The sequence below is a fragment of the Polypterus senegalus genome, chromosome 15 (assembly GCF_016835505.1).
Source record: "Polypterus senegalus isolate Bchr_013 chromosome 15, ASM1683550v1, whole genome shotgun sequence".
NCBI lineage: Eukaryota > Metazoa > Chordata > Cladistia > Polypteriformes > Polypteridae > Polypterus > Polypterus senegalus.
In genome coordinates this window covers 16,250,397-16,260,649 of record NC_053168.1, presented here as the reverse complement: position 1 = coordinate 16,260,649, position 10,253 = coordinate 16,250,397, and the positions used below count along the sequence as shown (strand labels likewise).

General features: G+C 30.6%; 1 long non-coding RNA gene across 1 annotated transcript; it reads right to left on the bottom strand.

The window, feature by feature from the left end:
- Positions 1–348: 348 nt before the first annotated feature.
- On the bottom strand, positions 349–3,068 carry LOC120516028. Its single transcript, XR_005630759.1, has 2 exons — positions 2,683–3,068; positions 349–872 (listed from the first exon to the last, which is right to left on the bottom strand). It is a non-coding gene; the product is annotated as an uncharacterized LOC120516028 (long non-coding RNA).
- Positions 3,069–10,253: the final 7,185 nt, after the last annotated feature.

Genomic DNA, 10,253 nt, shown 5'->3' with positions numbered 1-10,253 from the left:
TAAATTTTGCTGTTTCTAATATACATGAAGTTTATGATTACCATTACATCAACTGTTGTATTTAAATGGTTGCCTTAAATTCCATTTTAAAGACAAAAGCATTTTAAAAAATGCACAATTAATGCATTCCCATATTTAATAAGACAAAGTCTATCATGTTGCAAATTATAAAGCTGCATACTCAGATTATTCTTATTATGTAAACATACTAGGCTATAATATTTGTAATGCAATGATGCATCCTAATTGCATTTTTGTAACAGTTAACTAGTCCTCTTTGTTCTGATTTGCTTACCTTTAAGCTAGTATTAATCCCAATGTAGAAACAACATACTCAAATTGAACAGATTTTATTCTTTCCTTTATTCATCTTTAAAACAGGAAAAATATCATACACTACCATACACTTCCATAGAGCAGAAAAATCAAAAAGAAAATACATTCTCCTCTCTCTGTGCAACTTTTCAGGATGCCTCTTGCACCTTCTAGTGGAGTTGCTGACAGGGCTCTGTGTGTTTTCTGTCTCTCGCTCACTCACTCACTCACTCACTCTCTCTCTCTCTCTCTCTTTCTCCTAAATCTCTGTAATCCAATAAGCTTTTGTGTACAGCAGCTTGTTTTGAAACTCCAGCCTGAGCCTCCGTATGTTCGTTTGCAGGCAGGTGAGCGCCTGAGGGTCTGATTATTATTCATGCCAGGGGGTCCCGACAGCCCTGGCCAGAATGTAATTTGTAATTAACTGTCATTTACTTACATCTGCATTGACTTGTTCTGGAGAAAAAGACATTGTATCTGCAATGGTCACTCCTCGTATTTCATAGCTTCTGTGGATTCCATACTATTGAGTGAGTGGTCATTCAGAGAATTTCCACCTTTGAAAGAATTTCATGAAAAGTTGACCTAAAGATTAGTATTTAATTATGGTCTATTGTAGTATTGGATGGTGATACACAATGGCACAAAAATCAAAACAACACTAAGAGTAATTGTAAAAATACATTGGTAAAACTCCGATTTGGAGGTTAGTGCAGTTTAAATCATATAAGACTAAGAGTCTTCTTTAAATATCACAATACCAAATTTAAAGTTAATTACATCATGCTATTACAATCATTATTTCCATTTTTATAATGAATGTCTTTATCATTCTCATATAATCTAATACTTAAATCTGAAATATCTACTGAAACAGAGTGTACCTTCATTAAAAATGGGTATAGTTGTCCTATTGTTTTATTTATCTACTTGAAATTGTCTACTTTGATTGTTGTCATCTTCAGCACAAATGGATGTACAAATAAATGTCCAAAAACAAAAATGGTATTTGTACCATTGTTTCATATGATAGGACCTGCTACATATAATATAATATAATATAATATAATATAATATAATATAATATAATATAATATAATATAATATAATATAATATATGAATTCTTTCAATTATTTCACTGAACAGTACAACATCAAATAATATAATAGCTGTTTAGGTGGTGCTGTTTTAGAATAAATGAGTACAGTCAATTAATGTAAAAACAAGTACAGTGTATTATCATTAATTGACTGAACCCACTTATTTTAATATTAATATTAATTAATATATATATTATATATTTTATATTATGTTATGTTATGTTATGTTGTGACTCTGTACTGGAATATATGGGTTCAGTCAATTAATGAAAGGAATTGTATTCTATTCTATTATATAACATAATATAATAATACAATATATTATATCACATTATTATATACATATTATATTACATTAGCATTTTATTGTGACCCTGTTCTGGAATCAGTGTGTTCAAAAATCATTGAAAGGCATGTATATTATATTATATTATATTATATTATATTATATTATATTATATTATATTATATTATATTATTACTCTGTACTGGAATACATGGGTTCAGTCAATTAATGAATGAAATTATATTCTATTATATAACATAATATAATAATATAACATATTATATCACATTATTATATACATATTATATTACATTAGTATTTTATTGTGACCTCTTACTAGAATAAGTGTCTTCAAAAATCACAAAAGGAATTTATATTATATTATATATACGCTTGTATGGGACTGTGTTTATGTGTGTGTGTAGACATATGCAGCATTTGTGTATCTTGTTCTTTATCATTAGTATTTTTTCAGTCTCATACATCCAAACATTAACATTTGTCTCCTTCCCTGAAAGGTATGCTGACATATTATGTACTTTGAGAGTTTGCATTTAATCCCTTTTGAGTTGTATATTATAAGCAGTTAAAACTACCTGTAGTTGATTGATGCTTTTATTTTAAATATTCCAGCTTGCACAATATAAGGCTGTAAATAAAGTAGTATTTGTTTTCCTTTTACTGATTCCTCCAGTATACTTTGTTATAGATGGGCACTGTTATAGTAATACTCTTTTTTATTTTAGAATCACTCACATACATCCAAAGGAAACTGCTTGTAGAAATGAAATCCAACGGTAAGGTTTGCTCTTTTTTCTTTCCTTTTTAATGCCTACCGTGTTGCGTTTCCTTGTTTCCCTTATTGCAGCTGTTCTCCTAAATTCGAGTAACTGCTTGCCGTACTCATGCACAATGGTGGGTTTTGCCAATATAAACACATTGGCACTTGTTATTTTATTTTATTTTTTTTTGTTACCTACATTTTGGCAGTTGGTTTTCTTTTCCTGTTCTTTGTCAGTTGCATCGAGGACTGTTGTTCCCATGTTATCAGACAGTCATGACACCGGCTTTAGCACCTAACTGGGTAGGACTGCTCCATGCCACTCCAAGTGCGATTAAGCTCCCTTTAATGCACCAGTGACATCACTGATGGCTCAAAGCTGCAGCTACTCAAGAGTATTAGAATGCATTTCATGCTTGACTTACTCAAAACTGCAGAGCTGAAATTTACACCTTATTTGATGTTCTTCTCCCTGCTGTTAATTGGTAAAGGGATCTCCGACCCTTTTGATCTCCAGCACAATCCTCTAAATGCCCAAGTCTGCTAAACTGTTCTGCGGGAGATGCTCAGCAGTTACCCAGTAATGTGAAGTCTTTTTCTTTCTTTCTTTCTTTCTTTTTTTTCTTTTTTTTTTTTTTTTGGCTTCCTTGACTTTGGTTTATGTCCAAGCTGCACAGAAATAAGAGATGACAGTTGTTACAGATATGCTGGTTTAATTACTTGTCAGCTTATAGCCGATATCTCGGCTAGCCAACGTTGAAGCTTAACTTTTTTCTAGTAGCTTAAAGCATGACCAGCCTCCAGTGCTTTAGTATTTAGCTATAAAACCCAGGAAATCTGAAAGATAAAAACACGAACGGCTTTTCTAATTTTATGGGGAAGAGTGGGCAGTTTTCTGTCACTGCTGGAATTGGCTTACTCTTTTAGTTCATTTCATTTGATAAACTGTGTGTGTGAGAGAAAGAGACTGAGAGAGGGAAAAGATCCACACAGAGAATAAAAATCACATCACATGAAGGGTGAACTGGAGCTGCATTGTGAAGCACGAGCAAAACATTTTATGTGGCTTGTTGTTGCTTTTAAGTCGGCTTTGCAAATTGATAGATACTGTAAGCCTTTTTAGAAGGGATGGTCCCCATTCGGAAATCCTTTAAAATGAGCATTCAGCAAAACACAAATTCTTATTTCACAAAGGAGGTGAGCTGAGCTGAAGAACATTTTTTTTTTAATACTGACATACTAGATAATAATCTGTGCATCATATAGTACCTTTCACATCTGGCTAGAATTTGCAAAAAAAAAAATATAATAATAATTTCCACAGTCCTTAGTATAATAATCAGATATTGTTTACATATATAGCATCTTTTTGAAGCTCTGTACTGTCTAAAATTATAAATACACTGTATATATATTTTTACACATATATGTGTATGTTTGTATATCTTGGGAAAAGGCAGATTTGCATCTAATGAAATGCTGCTCTCTCATTTTGTGTGCTGCTTATTACATGTATATACAAAACTTTTCATACAAGTTCAGTGTATATAATGTATATATATGGAGTTTACAGTATATACATTTTCTGTATATACACATATTAATATAGTGTATACATACCAATTATAATGTAATTTCTGGGTACAATATACTGTATATACATATAGTGCATTACACTCAAAAATACATTGAATCCTTAAACTTGCAACATACTGTACCATGCCATACAACAACTTGACATATTCTCTGTTTGTGTGCTACATACTATATGTATATACAAAGCTTTTCATACAAGTACAGTGTATATAATGTATAAATATGCAGTATACAGTATATATATTTTCTTATATACACATATTAATATAGTGTATATATACCAATTATAATATAATTTCTGGGTATTACATATATATTATATAGTGTATATATAGTGTATTACACACAAAAATACATTAAATCCTTAAATTTGCAACATACTGTACCATGCCATACAACAACCAAAAATATGCCTCATACATGGTCAAAGCAATTTTACCAATCACCTAAATTATATTATTATATAAAAAGTAATAAGGCCACTTATTTAAGTATGAAACTCTTCCATCATGACATATTCTCAGTTTGTGTGCTGGATATTACATGTATATTACAAATGCTGCATATTATATATATATATATATATATATATATATATATATATATATATATATATATATATACAAAGATTTTAATACAAGTACAGTGTATATAATGTATATATATGCACCATACATTATATATATTTCCTGTATATACACATATTAATATGGTGTATATATACCAATTATAATATAATTTTTGGGTATAGCATATATATTATATAGTGTATATATAGTGTATTACACACAAAAATACATTCAATCCTTAAACTTGCAACATACTGTACAACATCATACAACAAACATAAATATGCCACATATATAGTCAAAGCAATTTTACTAATCTCCTAAATTATATTATTATATAAAAGTAAAAGGGCCAATATTTTAAGTATGCAGCTCTTCCAGTTTCACTTTTTCTCAGCTTGTGTGATGCATATTATATGTTTATAACAAATGCTTTTCATACAAGTACAGTGTATATAATATATAAATGCAGTATACAGTATATATATTTCCTGTATATACACATATTACTATAGTGTATATCTACCAATTATAATATAATTTCTGGGTATAACATATATCTTATATAGTGTATATATAGTGTATTACACACAAAAACACACCAAAACCTTAAACTTGCAACATGCTGTACCATGTCATACGACAACCATAAATATGCCACATACATAGTCAAAGCAATTTTAGCAATCTCCTAAATTATATGAAAAGTAAAAGGGATACCTTTTTAAGTATGAAACTCTTCCATCTTGACTTGTGCACTTCACAATTTTGTATTAAAACGTGTTTCACTGCCGTCTGGGAGTGACATGCTGTTTGTGATGATAAGTTATTTTCTCCCCAACTCTCTTGGTGAGATTACAGCTTTCGCTGTAGCACGTAGTTTTTCTTTGACTTGGTTGTCTCTTGTGACAGTCACCTAATCTTTGTCAGTCACATTCCTCAAAATGTTTTTGAATCCTGTACAGCTGGCCCTACAATATGTCACCAGGGTTTTCAGCTCAGCCTTAAATCAAACCGAACCTTATATTGGACTGACTGAAAAAAGATCAGGCAAATAAAGTCAAACTGTAGTATTACACATAAAAAAATGAAGTCTTTCTGCCCCAATTTACTTGTCTTTTGGTAGGCCAGAGTGTCTCTGTTAATCATATAGTAAAAATAATTAAGGTGAAACAAAAGCTTTATACTGTATGCTGCATTTTGAATGGAGTCTTTTGAATTGCTGTTTGGGTGAGGAACACCCACTGACTCATATTTTACTTTTGGTTGCAAGCAAAATCCACAACAGGTAACACAAAACTATGAATAATATATATATATATATATATATATATATATATATATATATATATATATTTTATTTATTTATTTTTGAAACAAAAAACACATTTAGATGTTTAAATAAACAGTTTCACTAAATGGAAACATTCCCTTGACATTGCTTTTTAGGAGTTTCTCTTTTATTGCAGACATTTTCATCAAAACAAAGGCCTACCACCCACCTACACAGGCATTGTCTATACACACTCGTATACATAAAGTATACATAAACAAGAGGTGGGAGTGTGAATGTGAAACACATAACAGCACCAGGAGAGAATAAACCAAATAAAAATTATGTTAATGATATTTTGCAAAAGGTAAAAGAATAGAGGCTGACGAGCTATTGGGGCTGAGTGGCCTGTTATTAATGAAATTATTCTTATGTTCTTAAAAAAATGACAGGGAGTGAAAACAGCGTTAACATAATAGAGAAAACTGTGTTCAGATGTGCTAATGTTGCAATGCCGTATGCATACGTGCGTCCATGAGAAATAAAGAATTCAGTGTGAACAATTGAAAACATTAAAAATGAAAACACACACATCAGTGATTATGGTAGTTTTGTATTTGTTCATGTACTTTTGTCATATATCTTACCTGTAATGTATCTGAAATGACTAGACTTTAAATAAAGTATATTTAACAAATAATAACTCACCATATTGTGATTGCCCTTTTTATTTTTAGCCAAGTCAGAAGCTTTCTTTCTTTTTAGTTTTCTTTCTTTCAAGAACAGCCCCCAATGGCAGCAGGTAAAAAGTAGATAGATAGATAGATAGATAGATAGATAGATAGATAGATATGAAAGGCACTATATGATAGATAGATAGATAGATAGATAGATAGATAGATAGATAGATAGATAGATAGATAGATAGATAGATAGATAGATAGATAGATAGATAGATATGAAAGGCACTATATGATAGATAGATAGATAGATAGATAGATAGATAGTCATGAAAGGTGCTGTAAGATAGATGTTCAGTGCTTTATTTGTATCCATGGAGAAATCTTGCTTTTACAGAAGTTCAATAAATAAAAAACTAAATATTATTATATTATTAAAAACAACAACCCTAGACAACAAATCTAGACACATCTCAAGGGTAATTAAAGTTAAAATGATGCAGAATTTCAAGGGCCACATGCAAAGTGTCTAAACAATTCTATGAAAGAGAGATTTCAGTTTTTGATTTTTAATAAATTTGTCATGTCTTTCTGAAAACATCTTCCGGTTTACCTGTATGGATTACTGAATGTAAAATGATGGGGGAAAATGGCAAAAACTAAATCTGACACACAATAAAGTGTGCAGAAATTAAAGGGCTCTGAATATTTCCTGACTCCACTGTATTCAGGTGGTACACTTAGGCACCTTGGAAGAATAAAAGTGGAGAGCCATTGCTTTAGACAGCCCCCCATGTATTGCCATTAAACCTGCTGACAGCACCTGATGGAAACTAATTTACGTTCTCACTCCTCACCCAACCAAGAAGGCATGTTATTCATAAATAAAAGTTACTTTTACTAAAGCTTGAATTTTTTAATCATAACATAAATGTGTAAGCATTTTTACAGATACACCAGTATTTACCAACATACAGAATCTGTCACTGCAGATGTTTTTTTGTTAACAAAATGGATGCTCACTACTCACTAAAAGTATTACTTTTTAAATTAAAAATGTAATAATAAACTGTTTCTGAAAATTAAAGACCCGAAAATAATGTTTAAAATGCAGAATTAGTCACTGCAGGCACTTTTTCATAACCTAATTACAGAAGCTGACTGTGCTAGCGACGGGCGTCCTGTACTATAAAATATACAAATACATGCAATTCTAATCACTTTACACATAGTAAATATCTACTTACAGATAATTCTTGTTATATGTGTATCTGTACCTTGTTAGCATACTTAAGATCAATATAACTCTTGTTTATGCCTTTTTTGCCAGGTGGTGTAATCTGGAAGTTTCATTCAGAATTAATAAAGCCCATTAGTTTACACTCAATAACCAATGCAAACAAACTGTAAGGATGTTTTCAGTAAGGATCACAAATTCAAATAAAATCAAAATCTGTAATCTCTCATTCAGTATCTAATTATTTAGACACTTTGTATGTGCCAATGCAAACTGTGCATCGAGTTAGCTTTAATAACCATTGAGATGTGTCTAGAAGGGAGCATGGGGTATTATATATTTACTATTATTAGTATTACAGTATGTTTTATTGTATTTATTGAGCTAATGTATAAAACCTAATTTCCCCAAATGGGTGCAAATAAAGTGCTATCTATCTATCTATCTATCTATCTATCTATCTATCTATCTATCTATCTATCTATCTATCTATCTATCTATCTATCTATCATATAGTGCCTTTCCTATCTATCTATCTATCTATCTATCTATCTATCTATCTATCTATCTATCTATCTATCTATCTATCTATCTATCTATCTATCTATCTATCTATCTATCTATCCATTTAAGAATAACATGAATTGAATTAAATTTGTTACATGAAATAGAAAAAAGCAGAAAAAGTCAAAAGTTAAAGGTTTTGACTGGTACATCTTATTTATTAATGTAGTTGATTTGCAAATTACACTGTTTACACATTACATAAAACAGAATGACCACTATTGATTCCGTTCTACATAATACTATTCACATGGAAATCTTTTTAAACTTTAAACTGTCCAGCTTTTTATCTCTGCGTCATGTCCATAACTGTTACCTGCCTTTCTAAAGGAGTTTGCATGATGATCAAATTAGTTGCCAAAAATCAGAATTATTTCTGAATTCCTAACAATATGTTTCTAAGTAGATTTAGGCAATGACTAGTAGCGTTAAAGATTGTTTTGAGCTGGTATTGATATTGTAGAAACATGCATGTCAGTAATTTAATATTTTTAAGGCAAATAATTGCTATACAAATTAACAATATGTTAATATTAATAAATGTACTGTACCATTAATGTTAGGTTATATTTATATAGATACATAGATATATTAGTACAGATAAGAAAGGCACAGTATAATAGATACATAGATAGATAGATGTGAAAGGCACTATATGATAGATAGATAGATAGATAGATAGATAGATAGATAGATAGATAGATAGATAGATAGATAGATAGATAGATTAAAGTTTAAACTATGGAAGGAAAAAAATTACATTGTGTACTGTAATTATAGCAAAACATACTGAAACTGACTTTCTGAAGAGATCTGTGGAAACTGTAATTCAGTGCATACACATACATATGTCACACCATCCATCCATCCATCCATCTTCTAACCCGCTGAATCCGAACACAGGGTCACAAGGCAGGAACCAATCCCAGGCAGGGTGCCAACCCACCGCAGTATGTCACACCATAAAATACATATTACTTATAAAGAAAACTCAGATTTTGACTTTCTTTCAATTTTGTATATAATATGGGGAAAATTAGTTGAAATGACATTTTAAATAGATAGATAGATAGATAGATAGATAGATAGATAGATAGATAGATAGATAGATAGATAGATAGATAGATAGATAAATAGATAGATAGATTTGTCCCCAGGGGGAAATTAAAATATGTACAGGTTACCAATAAAACATAAATAAATAATGAATAATCTGAATCACATTTTTTTAAAGTAATCAGCATTTTAATAAGATGGATCTACTATATATACAAAAAAATGTGAAATTTAATTTAGTATTTAGCTGTTTTCATTTCAGAAATGTTGAAAATGTTTGCCTAAGGGATGAAAATTAAGCCAGTTTTAAAGAGGTGCAAATTTAGCTTGAGACGTCTCTATCAGTTAATGACAGCTAGCCGATGAAGCAATGCCAAATCTTAACATATGACATTTTTACAAAGCCTATTTAGACAGAGTGAGTGGTAAATGTCTGTAATAATAAAAGTAAAACTCAGGTTCAGTGCGGCGGTAATTAAGTGCCTGGCTCTGTGCAGCAGTTTCATGTCGAGAGAAGCTGAATTTGAAAGCATTTGTGTCTATTTTTTTTAATCATATGGTGATTACTTTATGGTACCTTCAGTATAATCAACACTTGCAGTTTTTTTTTTGTGTTCCCCTTCTGCCCATTATAATTATTACTATTATGAAAATGACTTACACTGGTTCCTTGGTATAACAAGCACGAGGAATTTTTAAAAGACGAAAGAAATGATTATAGAATGGTAACCAATATGCTTCCCCCTAGCCAAAAATGTAATACTACAAATATTGCAGGAGTGAGTCAAATCCATA